Here is a 17,019-nt window from a genome sequence, read left to right on the forward strand (position 1 = left end):
AGTAGGACCGAAGGTGGTTACTTTTTTAAATTTTGGGTACTATTTTTAAAACAGCAAGATGGACTGAAAGGGGTGGTTACTTTTGTATTTTGGTACTATGAAATACTGTAGGATGGCCAATAAATTTAAATAATTGAAGGGTGGGATTTCAAAAGTGATGGTTTTGTGATTACTCACATAAGCCAGTGAAAGTAGAGAGAAATGAGATATATGGTCAGATTAACATAATAGGCGGGCAACTAGAAAGACAGTGGTATTTAACAAGACAACTTAAATGGGTGGGAGGGAGGGAGGGAAAAATTCTGCCTGACTCAGAACAGAGAGAGCTGTGGTCTCTTTTGAAGTTTTAATATGCTGTTAAAACAGAATGCAAGCAAAACACAAGATAAAGAAAACAAACTACAGTATTCAAAATATAGAAAGGCAATACAGAAATACAAAAAATAACAGCAAACTAACCTTTCCTTCACAGCAAAGTGTAGTAGTGTCAGTACAGGAAAAAATAATCCATCTTCTGATGTATGACTAAAATCCACCACCCTTCAAAGTTATAGCATCAAATACATTTGTTTTCCCTGTCGAGCTAATGAGGATATGAAATGATTCAATCCTTATGAGGAACTTGAATACCTGTAATGTTCCAAGAAGATAACTGGTGCATGAATCACAGAATGAAAAAAATATATAATAAAAGTCATTATAATGAGTCACAGTAAGAAGGTAAAAAGTACATAATAGCTGTAAAAGCAAAATACTTATATGGATACAATTATATTCCCTATATCTTTCTTGATAATCCAGATAATGGTAACCTCAAACCTGCTTTAGTAATGTTGCAGCTATTCTGGATCTCCTCCAAGCCTAATCCATATATTCTATTTCCAAAGTAGTTTGAAATAGAATTAATACCTCCAAAAGACAAAACAAAGGTGTAAATAATGGAATAACCTAACTAGGCTAACTAAATAAGCATATTTAAAACTAGCAATGTTCTGTTAACATTTTTCCATCCATTTGCATCTACAATGTAGCAGTTCCTACTACACAAGTTGTGCAGAAAATAAACAATTTAACTAGAAGTTGTTATAAATTTCAGGAAAATGCAAATGAAAAACTTTTAACAAAAGCTACAGATGATTTGTAAAGAAAAAATAAAATCAAAATTCAGATATCTTTTTATTCAGAACGCCATCTAAAAAAATAACAAATAATGGCTTCTAGTGCAAGTGAGTTCTGCCAGTGTTTGCATGGAGAGATGTCTACTAAAAACACTTTCAACAATTTTTGACCTTAATAGAACATCTCATTTTGAAGATATACCAGTTTCAAAATAAATTGGACTTTATACAGGATAGCTGCTCAAAACAAACTGGACTACTCAAAGCTACAATTGGAAAACATAACTCTCAACTTCAGGACAGAAAATGTCATTCATTAAATAACTGAGAAAGAAGTATAAAAGAGAAAGAAACTGATAAAGAATTTTTACTTAAGCAAGTCACATGGTTAAGTCATAAAATAAAAGATGGAATAATCTCAGAATATGGGGATTCTCTGAGAATACTAATGGAAATTATGTGGTGATGTTTTAACCTCATGGATACGAGAAATATTGAACATGCAAGAAGTTTGGTCATTTGAAAAAAAAGACTATACAGAGCAAATGGGAACCCCATTCCAGTAATCCCTCATCTCAAAGTTATTTTGGTAAAATTTGTTTTGTACTAGGACATGAAACTTGAACTGAAAGCTGCCTGGATTAAATCTCCAACAAAACTGGGACAAATGTTATAAGGTATGATATAGAATATGCAACCTGGAGTCTTGATAAGAAAATAAAATATTGGTAATTAATTACAAATTAAAAAAAAGGCAATGTTAAAGTACAGTTGACATATCTTGGGGAGACAAAATGTCTTCCTTTCATCTGGTTGAAAAATATTTAATTCATTAGAAGACACCAGTTCATATATTAACAGTAACGTTATCTCAAGAAGTGGGAATAACTTATTTTTCATTGAAAGGATCTGACAGGAATGGTTGGGCTAAATCTACAAACAAACATCTAAAACTTTGAACATTGTCTTCATCGTCAAAGAAATAAGAAGACATACAATGGGATTCAAAAATGCCAGCATGTAGACCTAAACTCATTTGTATAACAAGTAGTGATGAGAAGGGTGTGAGTGATTCAGGAAGCACTATAACACAATGTGCCAGTTAGAAAACAAAGGATAGCAAAACTATATGCTAGCCAAGAACCACAAAAGATGAGCAACGGCAGACAATCCCAAAGAAAATAAATAATTTAATAAATAACATAAGCACAACACGCTTTCGGAGAGCTGTATGTCTCTCCTTCATCAGACAAATTTTTACAGATTTTTACAAACAACTCTCAGCCATATTTATATAATACACTTTCAATTATATAATCAAACAATCAAATTTGATTAGATAAAACTAAGTAATAAAGTAATTAAATTAAGTTAACTGAAACACTTATTAAGTAAATATTAACACACATTATTGCTCTTCACTAACACAATTAATGCATGTGTGTGTGTGTGTGTGTGTGTGTGTGTGTGATAAGTGTGTATATATATATATATATATATATATATATATATATATATATATATATATACATACAATCTTGATAATACCTTAAAACATTTACAAATAATTAAAAATAATTAATAGTGGGTGATAAATCCAAAAGGGCATACCATCATAAACGGAGTTTAAAATACTTGGTTGGTTAAGCCACATTTATATTATAAGAAGCAACCGAAAGCAAAAGCAAAACATATTTCTTAAAACTTTAAACATACAAACAGCTATGCATCAATGTATAAAAACTACCTTTTCAAAGATAAAAGTTTCAAAACGCAAGTGACAGAAACATACTCATTTAAACCAGGGTGCATATATGCACCAGTACGGATCTGCCAAACCAGCTCATTTATTTCTAGATGGGTCTGCCACGGACCCCCCTTATTATCCACCATAATTTTCCTCAAAATAGTAAACTTAAACTGATGATCAGGTAATGCACTAATGTGCCTTGCAAGAGCATTATTCGAGTCATTCCTTGAAATAGCATATATGTGTTCATAAATGCGCTGCTTAAACTTCCTTTCTGTTTTTCCTATATAAAAAGCAGCACATTTCTGACACAAAGCCAGATAGACCACACTGCTTGTCTCACAATTATATTTCCCTGTTATATTATATTCCACATTCCTAACTTTTACCTTTGAATCTGTCAAAATATGCTTACATTGATTACATGCCCCACACTTGCTCATTCCTAAGGCAAGTTGACCAAAGGAACGTGGTTTAAACTCAAGCATGCTTTTTAAATTGCGCCCCTTTCTAAAAGTAATTTTCGGGGCCTCACCTAGACGATGAAACATGAGGTTTTCATCTAGAATCAAAGCCCAATTCTTGTGTAGCACCTTCCTGATCTGGTAATGATCAACAGAAAAGGTGCAAAAAAACCTAATTCCAAGAGGGGACTCATTATTGGTATCTACCACCAATCTGAGATCGTCGGTATGGGCAGATTCGGAGTTGGTGCATACAAAGGAAAGAATCGTTTGATAAAAAATGGATCTTCTCTTGTTTATTACTTCAGTACTAATGTCACACAACAATGAAGAAGGATACCTTCTATTTATGAACATATGGCTTAACTGTTCACATTCAAACAGAAAGTCTTCAAAATCAGACACCATCCTAGTGGCCCTCACCATCTGGCCCTTCACTACTGCTTTCTTTTGATGATTAGGATGACAACTGGTGAAATGCAAGAATGCATTAGAGTAAGTAGGCTTACGATAAATGACACTCTTACATCTTACATTCGTCACATCTTTAATGACCAAAATGTCCAAGTAGTTAATGCTAAATTCCTGCAAATTATATGTAAATTCCAAAAAGAAAGTCAGTTTAGAAATAGTTCTTAAAAAAGCAGGGACTTCGGAGGGTGATGCTTTCCAAATAAGAAACATGTCGTCCTGGTATCTTGTATACCAGGCGACAGTTTCCTTAAAACTCACATTCGGAAATAAAAAGGTCCTTTCCCAAAAGGCTAACACACAGTTGGAAAAACTGCCACCACATGGCGACCCCATGGCCACGCCGGATTTTTGTAAGTAGATTTTTTTGTCAAACATCATAAAATTGTTGTTTAAGACAATTTCCAATAAGGTCTCAACCAAGTTGATAGTATTATCATCCAACTTTTTATCATATAAAATTTCACGGACCCACTGGATACCCAGATCTTGTGGTATGACCGTATAAAGATCTTTGATGTCAATGGTTAAAAACCAATAACTTGCATCAAAAGAGATCTTTTTGATTTCATGGAGAAAACTCCAAGAATCTTTACAGATCTGAAGTTCCTGATTGATTACGGGCCTTAATATACTGTTGATAAACTTGGCACATGCATAAGTAATAGAGCCACGACTATCAACAATAGGACGAAAAGGAGGATGTGATAAGCTTTTGTGGATTTTAGGAATACCAAACAAGACAGGTAACCTAGGGGCTAAAACACTCAAATACTGATACTGATCAAGATCAATGAATCTTTCCAGGAACAAATCTTCAATCATTCCCCTAATTTTTGCATAAGCAATGTTAACCTGATTAATACTCACAGCCTCATAAAAATCAGTGTTTAGGAGAGTCATCATTTTCTGAATATACAAAAAATCATCCATAAACACCAGACCACCCACCTTATCTGGTTTCATGACTCTAATGTTGCAATTTTTCAACAAACCTAAAAATTCACGCTGATGTCTGGTGATGTTAACATGTCGCTTATAAAAAATATTGTCGGATTTAAGGGCCCTTAGATCATACTCGCACATTTTTTCAAAAAGACGCAAGGTTTCATGCAGGGGGGACTATAAACACTAGAGAGTCTAAGAGAACATGCTGGAACAATACCATCACCCATCAATAACTTTAAGTTGAGTTTTCTAACAAATAGTTTAAGGTCAATAATTGTCCTGACCAAATCAAGACGTGAATCAGGAACAAAAGATAAACCCTTAGAAAAAAACTCAACCAAGTCAGAATCAATATCGAAAGATGTGTAATTGTATATTTTAAAGTCACCTTTAGAGTCTGTTAAAATTAGTGGGTCAGAGAAATGACTTGTCATCTCCTGCGTTGTGATCTCCGATTCCTGTGATTGCCTTGATTGTTTTTAACCTGTCCATTGCCATGTCTGGCTTTCCTGTTTCTGGGAAAACCCTGCTGGTTGTTAGAAATGCCACCATTAGATGCAGCAGACTCTTGAAAAGCCACATCATTGTTGTTACCAGCTCTGTTAAAATTCGTATTAACAGTTTTATTTGAATTACTAAGAAGTCTTTCGCTACGACGAAGAGGCACAGCTTCAACGTCATGATTGTCCGACACTGAACTATGCTGAATATCTACTGTGTTCAATGTTTCCCCATCAATATTCCTTTGAATAGTAACACCTTGTAATTTGTTAGAAAAAATTGGGGGTCGGGGGTAAGCTTTGTTTGCCTGGTATTCATGAATATCCCTGTTAATCTTCTTCTTTTTATTACTAATCAACTTAGTGATAGTTGCTTCTATACTAGAAAAGATTCGGGAATACTCGTATTTGTACCTTACACATTCCGAATCATCCTTTATACTATTGTCAAGTGTCAAAAGTTCTGTTTTAAGGCAGTCGATTTCTTTTTGGTATTGAGAAATAAGCATACTCATAAATTCAAAACCCTGCTTATCGAACAGAGCCAAAAGGTCTTTGTGAAACTGAGACCCTTCAATCAACCCAACCGGGAAACGCCATTGCCGCAGACCTTTTGGAACAAGCTTTTTAGCTAAACATTCCTGCAAATAGGAAATTTCAATTTGCAGTTTTCTGCACTTGAATAATTTAGAGTCAAAAGCCGCAATTAAATTAGTTAAATCACTTACATTCTCATGGGTATCTTCAGTAGCGCCATTTCCAATTTTGTCACCAAAAAAATTAATATGATTTAAAAAGCCATCAATAGAAGGACAACCCACAGTATTAGGTATAGGTACAGGACTCCTTTGTAAGTTACGGTCCTCAGGGTGGTTCGTAATAGCCTGTGCTGGCTGGATACCCAACCGTGCTGGATTAACCACCGAAACAATATTGCCGGCTGCCATGATACCGAAAGCGGTAGCCGGCAAAAGTCTTGATACATCAGATTGACTGGCTGCAAGTGTAGGCGGAGAACCAGATCTTAACACAGCTTGTGCACTAGTTGTTTGCATAAAATCCATCCATTGAGATAAAGTGTCAACGCGATCCATAACCAGCTTTAATAATACTGTTAAATTGCCTTCAGCATTCGCCTCGTCAGCAGTAGCCACACCGGTCAATGGATTACCATCACTATTATCATTTTGAGAAAAAAGTGAACCTTGAGATGAAGTGCCTGAAACACTCATATTATACGACAAACTTCACGACCAAAAAGGCAAATGGGAACACTTTACAGACCAAGAACCACAAAAGATGAGCAACGGCAGACAATCCCAAAGAAAATAAATCATTTATATTATATGCTAGCCACTGTGAAATGAGCTATGTTGGATGCTAATGAAGTAAAAAAGCATGTTAGAGTGGTTCAGGAATGTAAAACATGGGTAAACATATCACACTTGAGCTAACAATGAATTCAGCTATGTGCTCGCATTGAGCTACAGGAAAACATTAAACTATGATATAGGGCACTGCAGCCATTGTAGGCCTATATCTGAAAGAAACTCTTACAGACATTGCTGCTTATGTAGCCAAATGTCTCCTTTGAAGGCTTAGGGTCCATGCTCAACCTTACATGGCCTCCATGTAATACACATAATAGATTGCAACAGGATGCACAGGGACACAATCCAGCAAATACTGGGCATGTGTCACCTCATTTGTGTCCTCATGGGAATTATGGGGAAACCATTGCAGTGCATATTATGCTGTGTGCATCTTTATGCATTTTAGCTACAGGGATCTTTCAACAATCTACAGTGGAAACAATGGAGGGTTCATAGGCTTCTGCCTCAAGAATGTGCCACCAGTTCCTCAATGCAATGCTACAACATGTGTGGGAGCACATGTGGTTTCCAAGTACCCAGCAGGAAAGACCTAGATCTATGTGAGACATCTATTATATAACCCATTTTCTTAAAGTTCTGGGGGCCATAGACTGCACCCACATTGAAATAAAGACACCACCTGGAGAACAGGAGAAGGAGACATGTGAATCATAAAGGCTATCACTCCATCAACTGCTGGGTGGCCTGTATCATCTACAGTGTGTGTGCAGGATACCCATATAGTTTTCATGGCTCCCACACATGGTACACCTGTGATGTCTACCAACATTTGGTAAGGCATGACCTGCCACCAGGACATCTAATGGGGTATGCTGGATATGTCCTAGAAACTTTGCTTATGACACTAATGAGAAATCCACACAGACCCATTGAACAAGATCACTATCATGCCCATGTGCAAACTATAAACATCATAGAGCGAATTTAGCCTGAACAAGTCACGTTTCCACTGCCTGAATACATCTGTAGCTGCTCTGCAGTATTACCCTGCCACCTGTCCTAAAATACTGACCATGCATGCCATTTATATAATAATATACTTAGAACCGCAGTTCTCAACACCAAAGGCAGCAGCAGCTGACACAGATGAAGGGTCAGAGGAGGAGCTAGCAGCAGTGAACGATCACACCAGATGGAGGTGGGCCATGGCACTAGGTAAGAGGTAGCAAACTGCACATGCACTCACCACATAATTTACACAAGAGCTCAGCAGATACAGTCAGTAGCACTGATGTATAGAAAAAAAGCAGACTGTGCTAACTCATGTACTGCATGGCTACTGTATGCATCAGACATAGGCAGCCCAAGGCCAGGCCACTCATAAAAGCAGTAGTACAGGTGTTTGATCAAGCTTTGTGGAACAAATACTACAATGGCAAAACAGGTTAAACAGTAAACATGCTGATGCAAACACAGGAGTATCACACCACATAAATGTATAGACAAGATCTGGAAACACAGACAACAGCAATAATGCCTACAATCAAACAAAACAGACTGGAATTACCCATGCATTGCCTGGTCACACTATACATCACACATAAGCATCTCAGTTCATACACTCTTGCACAGGACAGGGCACTCTCAGCATTTTTTGCACAGCTGGGTAGGCAAACTGTACTACACAGCTACAACAACTACCACTACCACTACCACTACAGAACTTAAGCAGAGTAAACACACATTAAAAATGACAATGATGTATACACAGGAAAACAGACATTGCCTATTCATACATTGCCTGGCCACTCTGTGCAACAGATATTAGTATCCAAAGTCAATCACCCTTGCAGAGGCCAGAATACTTTCATCATCATTAGTACAGGTGAGTAGGAAAGCTGTCATACACAGCTGCTACTGTAACTAGTACTAATACTACGACAGAACCTAAGAAGAGTAAACACATATTACAAATGATATATACACAGGAAAACCCGACCTTGCCTATGGTTGCATTAGCAGGTCACTCATGCATCAGACACATGCAACCCAAATCACATGTTGTGCAATGTGCAGGGCACAGATATCATCATCTGCACAAGGTTGGGAGAGTTTACAGGAGTGAATGTCTTTCATAAGAAATTATGTCAATGTGAGAGCTGATGTAATAACAAGTATATGCACCTTAAGGTCAGTGTGTCAGGTATGGGGTGTTTCTCTAATATGTGTGTGTATGTGTGTGTGTGTGTGTGTGTGTGTGTGTGTGTGTGTGTGTGTGTGTGTGTGTGTGTGTGTGTGTGTGTGTGAGTGCATGCATGAGTGTGTGTGTGTGTGTTTGTGTGTGTGTGTGTGTGTGTGTGTGTGTGTGTGTGTGTGTGTGTGTGTGTGTGTGTGTGTGTGTGTGTGTGTGTGTGTGTGTGTGTGTGTGTGTGTGTGTGTGTGTGTGTACATGCATGTGTAGGAAGTATAATGGCACCCGTGTTTTTTTTTTCTGTGTGTATATGCAGGAACACAGCTGCAGCGTGTGTGCCAGCATTATGCCCTGGAATAATGGACAGGTCTGAGCCACACATGGAACAGGATCAAGTTTGTTGTGGACAGCACCACCCAAGAAAATTGTCTCTGCCAGGATTTACACTGTTTGTTACACAACCCTACCTAGAAGTCAATGTGTTACCTGAATGTGTACAGTGTCTTCTGGATGAGATGTCATTTCAACCATGTCCAAGGCATGACCAGGTAGATGACTTAACATCCATAACCGATGTAGCAGTGTAAGTGCTAACACTGTGGAAGTAGGATCTGGCACATACATGTAAAAGAATACAACCATCGATTAACATCTGAGAATGCACCAGATGACCAACCTAATGGATGCTGTCCCTCTCCTAACCAGGGATCTATAAAAGACACTGTATGGTCTAGTTTGCCATTCGCCCTATCCAAGGAATCCACAGACACAGTTCATGCAGTCCCGTATGGCAGCATGCATAACATAGAGTAGTCTCACAACATCTTCCAAGACCCGAGTGGGGCATCTATAATGGCCCTGCACTTATATTGGGTGGCAGCTACTGAAACACCAACCTTAGGAGGAGGGCAGTAAGCATATCTTGTCTGAGCATCTCTACTGGCTGTCCATGTGATATGGCATTCTCACAAAACAAGGAGGAGATTCTACCATGTCATCACTTGGGACTACCACACTACCCTGATCAACTGTGTCACCTTCAGCCTGTCGACTCTTAAATGATTCCTTGTCATAGGTGAGTGTAGGCATACTGGCTGTGTCCTTTGTGTGGGGTAGGGATGTGGGCTGCACACTGGCTATATCTGATGTACACCTTGCAGCTCTGGACTGTGACAGCTCATTTCTGTCATTATCATCAAAGGAAAAGGATCCCTCAGTATCATATGGAGGTAATTCCACAGTACTGGTGCCAGACAATACTTCCCCTGTGAATACACCAAAGAAATGGCAATAAAAATACCCATATTGCTTTTGCCCATATAACACAATAATCACACATGCAAGTGCCATAATATAATTTATTATTAAACATAAGTAATGCATGTACCCATGGCCACACTCTGTGCAAGTGGCTATTGCACCTCAGTGCCAGATGTACCTAGCTACAATAGGTGAGAGACGTAATATAAGCATTCATGTGAGTATCCATTAAATGGTATACCTGAGTCATCACTAATAGAAATCCTCTGGCTCATGTCCATCTCTCCTTGAGCATCCAGCACCTCAGTGAAATTGTAAGAAGTTGCATGAACCCCTGAATGTTGACAGGAACTCCTACATCTTAGTAAAGTGGTGGTCGGATATATGACCCACCATCAATAGCTACCTGCTCATGTACCACAGCCATGGTCTGACTTTCATCCTGTATATCATATCAGTGGCCCTATGTTGGACCATTTAATATATACGGCTCTGGCTAATGACAGCCTTGACTTCCTCAACCACCTGTCACCAGACAAGGCCATGGAAAGGTTTGTCAAAGGCATGTGCATCAAAAATATGTCAACCGTGAAGACAGGGGGTCTGTATTATCACCTCATTCTCAGCATCTAAAAAATTAGGCTTTTGTGAGGATGTGCCCTTAGCAGTCTTAGGAACAATACTCCTTTTGTGATGGAATAAACAATGGATATCACAACCGGGGTCACTGCACTGGTGCTACACATACTTTAACAACTATTGAATAAATTTGCAATACACAATGAAAAAATGGCACACTCAAGCCTAACACAAACACAGGTGCATCTTAGAAGATACAATCAAAAGTCTAAACAACAAACATACATTCTCCACCCAAACATGTAACATAATTGAAACCTATAAAAATACAGCCAACACCACCCCCTCCAAAAAAAGAAAAAGGAATAACAGATGTAGGCATGTCCACCTCCCAGGCAGACAACCTCATAAGCATACCAACAATATAAAATGGAACACAACCTAAGCTTGCACTGACAACAGTATGACACAAATGTTCATTTGAACCCCATTGCAGGATCACAAGTCAATATGTATACATATAACCAAAAATAGGAACACACCGTCAGCAAAAGCAGCACTCGAACTCTTCAGTTTACTATTGTTTCTACATATTAATTTAATACATCTGGGTTAATTATGACCAATTAAGCTAATAGAGAGTGTATTTAAGGTTGAGGTTATGTCACTATCACTGTTCTGATGAAGTCCTATGTAATTTGGGATGAAAACACTTAACTGAACTTTTTTTGTATTTTATCAGAGTTGTGGTTGTTCCTAATAAAGAGAGTTGGAGTGTTGCTGTCAAAGGAAAATACTTCAAACACCAATTCACGTAAGGTTCAAGTAAGACACCCTTTATTAACTTGCAGCAAGGAGACAAAGCATGCTGGCAGAATAGTTTGTCTGGACATTAATAATTAGTATGGCATTTTTATACAGTTCTTTCCATGTTACACAGAAATGTTACTTATATTGCTGATGTAGTTAGACACAGCTTTCTGTATTGTTCTAGAGAAAATGTTACTAGACTAATTGCTGACTAGTTGAGAATAACTGCTGATTTACAAAACATTTGAAAAAAACAACCTGGCCTTGGGGCTTATTTTAACCCACCACAAACTTTCAGTTCTTCATTTGTGCAGTTCTAATATATGTGTTAGATTTTGCCTAGATTCAAGGTACATTTCTAGCTTAGGTACAAGTAATGCTGACTACGGTTTATACTTTCAAGCATCCATTGTGCTCCTTATCAAAGCTTCTAACAGCCGTGTACTTTCTCATGGCATAAGCAGAAAATCAATAACTCTTTGTTACGTCTCATGACACTAGTAGAAATTAAACACTTCTTGTTAATTGCTGACATTAGCAGAAAATATAATGCCTCTTGTTAAGTTTCTAATAGCTGTGCAGATTCATGCAGTGTGAACAGAATAAATGTATTAATCCTTTTAAATCTCGATGCACTAAGCATGCATATTACTAATACATATTTTTCTAACAGTTGCTTTGGCTGACAGTCTGTTCCTATTTTTGGTTATTAGTTTTTCTTTCAAGAGGAATTAACAGTATCTATACCTCTCCAGAAATAAAAAACAAACTTATAAACTGTTTGCTTGGTAGGCTAGTAAAAGTCTACACTCATGTGGGTATGTGCATTGCCCTGACCTTATCAAATGCATTCCTGCTGAGATTAATAGATTAAAGTGAAGCAATGCAACTAGACAGCGCAAAGCAAATGAATATCAACATTATACAAAGGAGCAGGTGTGTGGAGGAAGACATAACTTGCATACGTTCTGAAAGAATCCTCCCTAGTTCTTGAACAATTATGAAAAGAAGTTTGGTTCAGCAGCACAGAGGGAAGACATTTATCTTCTGTAGCATGACTGAAGCTACCTATCCCACATCTCTTTTATAAGGTGCAGATAAGCCCCTCTGGATGTTGAATAAGCTAATTATTTCTCAACTCATTATGTATTCTAAATAACTCAATTTGGGTGATGAGCAAGGGAAGTAAACATCGAGTTAGGGTCTATATGATAGGATGCACATGCCTGAGTAGCATAGGTCTATGTTCATATCGAAAGAAAAATACAGCAAACAGCTAGTAATTAGACATTAAACAGCAAAAGTTTAATGTTCCAAAAATGTGTAACAACAAAAAGTAAATCATCGAATGGCTATAGGTGGCCAATATCAAGGAAGTACCATGATGCATAAGTTAAACAAAGGAAACCTTTTAAATTTACCTTATTCCCCACTGTAGTGTGATCTTCAAGCTGGTATATATAGTTTGGGGGGTGTGGTTACGTTCGCAATGTTGGCCAACTATGGCCATTCGATGAATTAGTTTTCATTGTTACGTGTTTTTGGAACATTAAACTTTCGCTGGTTAACATTCAGTTAGTAGCCATTTTCTGTATTTTTTTTTTTTTTGACTTGCGAACATAGACCCGAGTAGCACAGAAATGTGGATGGAAATTTTGCTAGCTACTGCCTTCCAATTGAGCTTCATTAGCAGTACTGGTGAGTCAAAGATGTATTAAATCTCCACACTAATTAAATTCACACTATGAAAGGGTATGTAAAACAGATAAGTCTTACAAATACATTTAAGTTATACTCACTGAGAAATATAACTGAGCTTTGATCCACATACTGGCCCCATGTCATCTAAAATGTTTGTGAGGTGGCTCTGCAAATATCCTAAACATGGGGTGAAGATCTCTAACAATGAAAGATATTTCCAACAATGTGAAGTTGAGCTGCCCGTGAGAAGCTGGCATAATGGTTAAGGTGTCTACCTTATAAATGCAAGGTGTGGGGTTTGATTATCACATGGGGTGACAGTTTAGACTTAAAACAGCCCACAAGGGCAGTATGTCTAGTTCTAATCTATGAGCCTATGTTAACTGAAAAACTGTAGAGTTATGTAATTCCTTAAGATATTCAATAAACAAAGGTAGCACTGGTAATACTTTACAAAAATGTTAGAAGTTAGTCCATCATACACAGATTGATTGTACCCTCACCTTCCTTTTCACACTTAAATCCATCCTTTCCCTCAAGTCTCACAATTTTAATGTACACCAAAAAAATAACAGGAAAATAAAGCCTAACAATAGTGTATTAGAATATAAATGCCCATTGCAGAAGTACTACGAAATTATATTTTAATTGACTCTGCTATTAGTTTAGTTTTTATGTCATGCACCATGTTAATGATGTGAATCATTTACTCTATTGCAATTGGTGCAGTGAACATATCTTGCAAAGCTGTTCTTTCACTGAAAAAACTCCAAGTACATCATTATGTACAATTTAGAATACAGGAAAATGTATATTAACAATAAAGATCATTGCTGTGTTCACATAAAATACATTAATGAGTGTGAACAGAAATATTTTATTTGACAACATGTACTTCCAATTCAAAATGTTTAACCTACTCTCAAACTCACTGATTAGGTGATGCTGAAGTTATAATGCATTAGTGTGGATAATATGACCTATGATCTAGAATGCTTACCTCACTAATAATAACTACACACATCTGTGCTCATGCTGTGGAAAAAAGTGTATATTTCCAAAGAGAAGGCATAACTGCAAAGTAAATACAGTGATTAAATATGTAAAACTAACCACAAAAACCTTGAAAATATGTGTTCGCACAGCTTCATTGACATTTTTGGTTAATGGACTTTATTAAATATGCTTCAAATCTGCTTGGGTTTACATCCTCTCACATACAGAATGTGTTGCACTCTCCCTATATTATTCATGCCATCAAAATCATAATAATGTCATTTAAAACATGAGCACATCACAGACATGTACAACAAGGGTCACCTAAACTACAGCTGCCATTTTTGTGGCTTTTGTTGTGCAAGAGTTGGCACAGAGCAGTGTCACTGTCAGCAATGACAATAGGAAAATGGCATTTCTTATCTCATGGAAAATATTCAAAAACTGAGAGAAAGCTTACGCACATAATAAGAGTTTGCCATTGGCTGCACATTTAAGCTTAGCAGCATTTTGCTTCACTTAGCATTCAAGATATAAATACAGTTAATGTAAGGAGAAAGTATTCCAAATAAAGGTATTTATTTATTTATTATTCCTTGACATTTGGTGACTGGGAAGGCTTGGCTGGGTCAGAAACCCATTTTCAGCAGGCACCCACAGAGAAAAGCTACAGTAATTAAGACATTAACAATAACATGACATGACAAATATTTACATGGCATAGTATTTAAATCTGCATTGGGTAGAGTACATAAGGTAATAAGAGGTAAAAATGTACATGCTCAATTTACATGTCGAACAGACAAAATAACACGACATAGATTATAGATATATTTTTTATACAATATATAGATAATAGATTGGAGTATAGGTATTAAGAAACACTTCAAAATAGAAGGTTTAGGAGAGGAAAGGTATGTGTTAGGAATAATTGTGCAAATAAATAAGATATAGAAGTGAAAAGAAAAGTTTCAAAGTAGGTAAAAGGTTTGGAGGATATTGTAGAGTGTTATATTAAGAAAGGAATTATTAGGAAGGGGATGTGGGGGTGACAGGATAATTTAAGTTAGTAGAAGGTTGGGAGTGTAGGAAGAAGGATGAGAGGAATGTGCTTCAACTTGTTAATGCATTGCAGTAATAAGAGGTACAAGTCTGTAATACAATCAACTGGTTTCTTTTGACTATTATCACAACCATATTTTTTGTGCTGCATTAAAATCAAATCAAACATAGACATAAGAAGAAAAAATTATGAATACATAATAGACGGATTGCCATATTGTTATGTTTGTTATATAATTTTCAATGCACATATAGCTGTAGGCTATTTAATGCACATTAATTTTCACTCATGCACACATTTGCCTTCACCTTACAGACATGTAATGCCAGTTCCTTTGTGATGTTACTAGTTAATACATACTGTTTAGTAGCCAATGTCTGTTATTTTTCCAGGAGTATGATTCCAATATGCTCTACACAATTAGTTACAAAATATTTTTATGTCACTGCAATGCAACTTGTAATGATGTTGCAAAATGTAAATCAGGACCAGATTAATACCAATATCATGTATGGGAATGCATATTGATGTGCAAGACTGTTAATTTCAGGAAAGTTATAAACCTTACATCTGTACATTCCCAGAAGTTAGAAAATATCAACTGAAATATAACTGAGATATCACTAGTAACCAACATAAGCTGATAAGATGGAATTGCTGGGGAGCATATAAATATATATATATATATATATATATATATATATATATATATATATATATATATATATACATATATATATATATATAGATACACACACACACACACACACACACACACACACACACACACACACACACACAAACACACACACATATATATACACACACACACACACACACACACATATATATATATATATATATATATATATATATATATATATATATATATATGGGTCTACCTGATAGCACTGACATGCCAAAACAACAACAACGAAATAACCGACACGAAAAAACGAAAAAAAAAATGTTCAAAAACACGAAACTTCACATTCCTGACAAACCAAAATCCTGACAAGCAACAAAACGAATACCTTTCCCGAAAAACACACACAACACAAGCACAGCAAAAACCTTACAAACCTACACTAAACCTTACATACACAACTGTTTATGCACTAACCTTAACCCAAACCCTAACCCTAAGGTTCATCACTATCGCACACTTACCTTGCCCGCACCCTAATCCTAACTCACTTAACCCGCCCCTAAACCTAAACTCCATCACTATCACACACTTACCTGACACGCACCCTACCCAAACGTCCATCACTATCACACACTTACCTTACCCACACCCTGACCCTAACGTCCGTCCCTATCGCACACTTACCTTAACATGTTGGTGTTCTCAGCATAGGGATTCTCAGCTGTCGGTCTTCTCCGTTGTCGATCTTCCAGTCGTTGTCGGTGTTCTGCAATTTCGGCGTTTTCAGGTAGACCCATATATGGATACATATATATATATATATATATATATATATATATATATATATATATATATATATATATATATATATATATACTGATCAGCACACATGGTCAGATAATGCATTGATCTAAAGATGAGTTACATGGCCAAGTGTACAACTCTAGCAGTGGATTCCTATGTAGATATTATGTGAGACATTTTATTGAGTTGTGTTGGCTAGATGGTTTTTGATCCACTAATTGCTGTACTCCCTAAACATGGACAGATTAACAATGTACATTGTTCGCATCTTCTATTGCATGACAGTTAGTACAACACACCATTGCTATTTAACTTTGTGAAATTGTAATTCTTATTCCTCACTCTGTGGCACAGACTGCTCATAATTTTTCTTCAATGTCA

The sequence above is a fragment of the Protopterus annectens genome, chromosome 1.part2 (assembly GCF_019279795.1).
Source record: "Protopterus annectens isolate FY-2018-M chromosome 1.part2, PAN1.0, whole genome shotgun sequence".
Classification (NCBI taxonomy): domain Eukaryota; kingdom Metazoa; phylum Chordata; order Ceratodontiformes; family Protopteridae; genus Protopterus; species Protopterus annectens.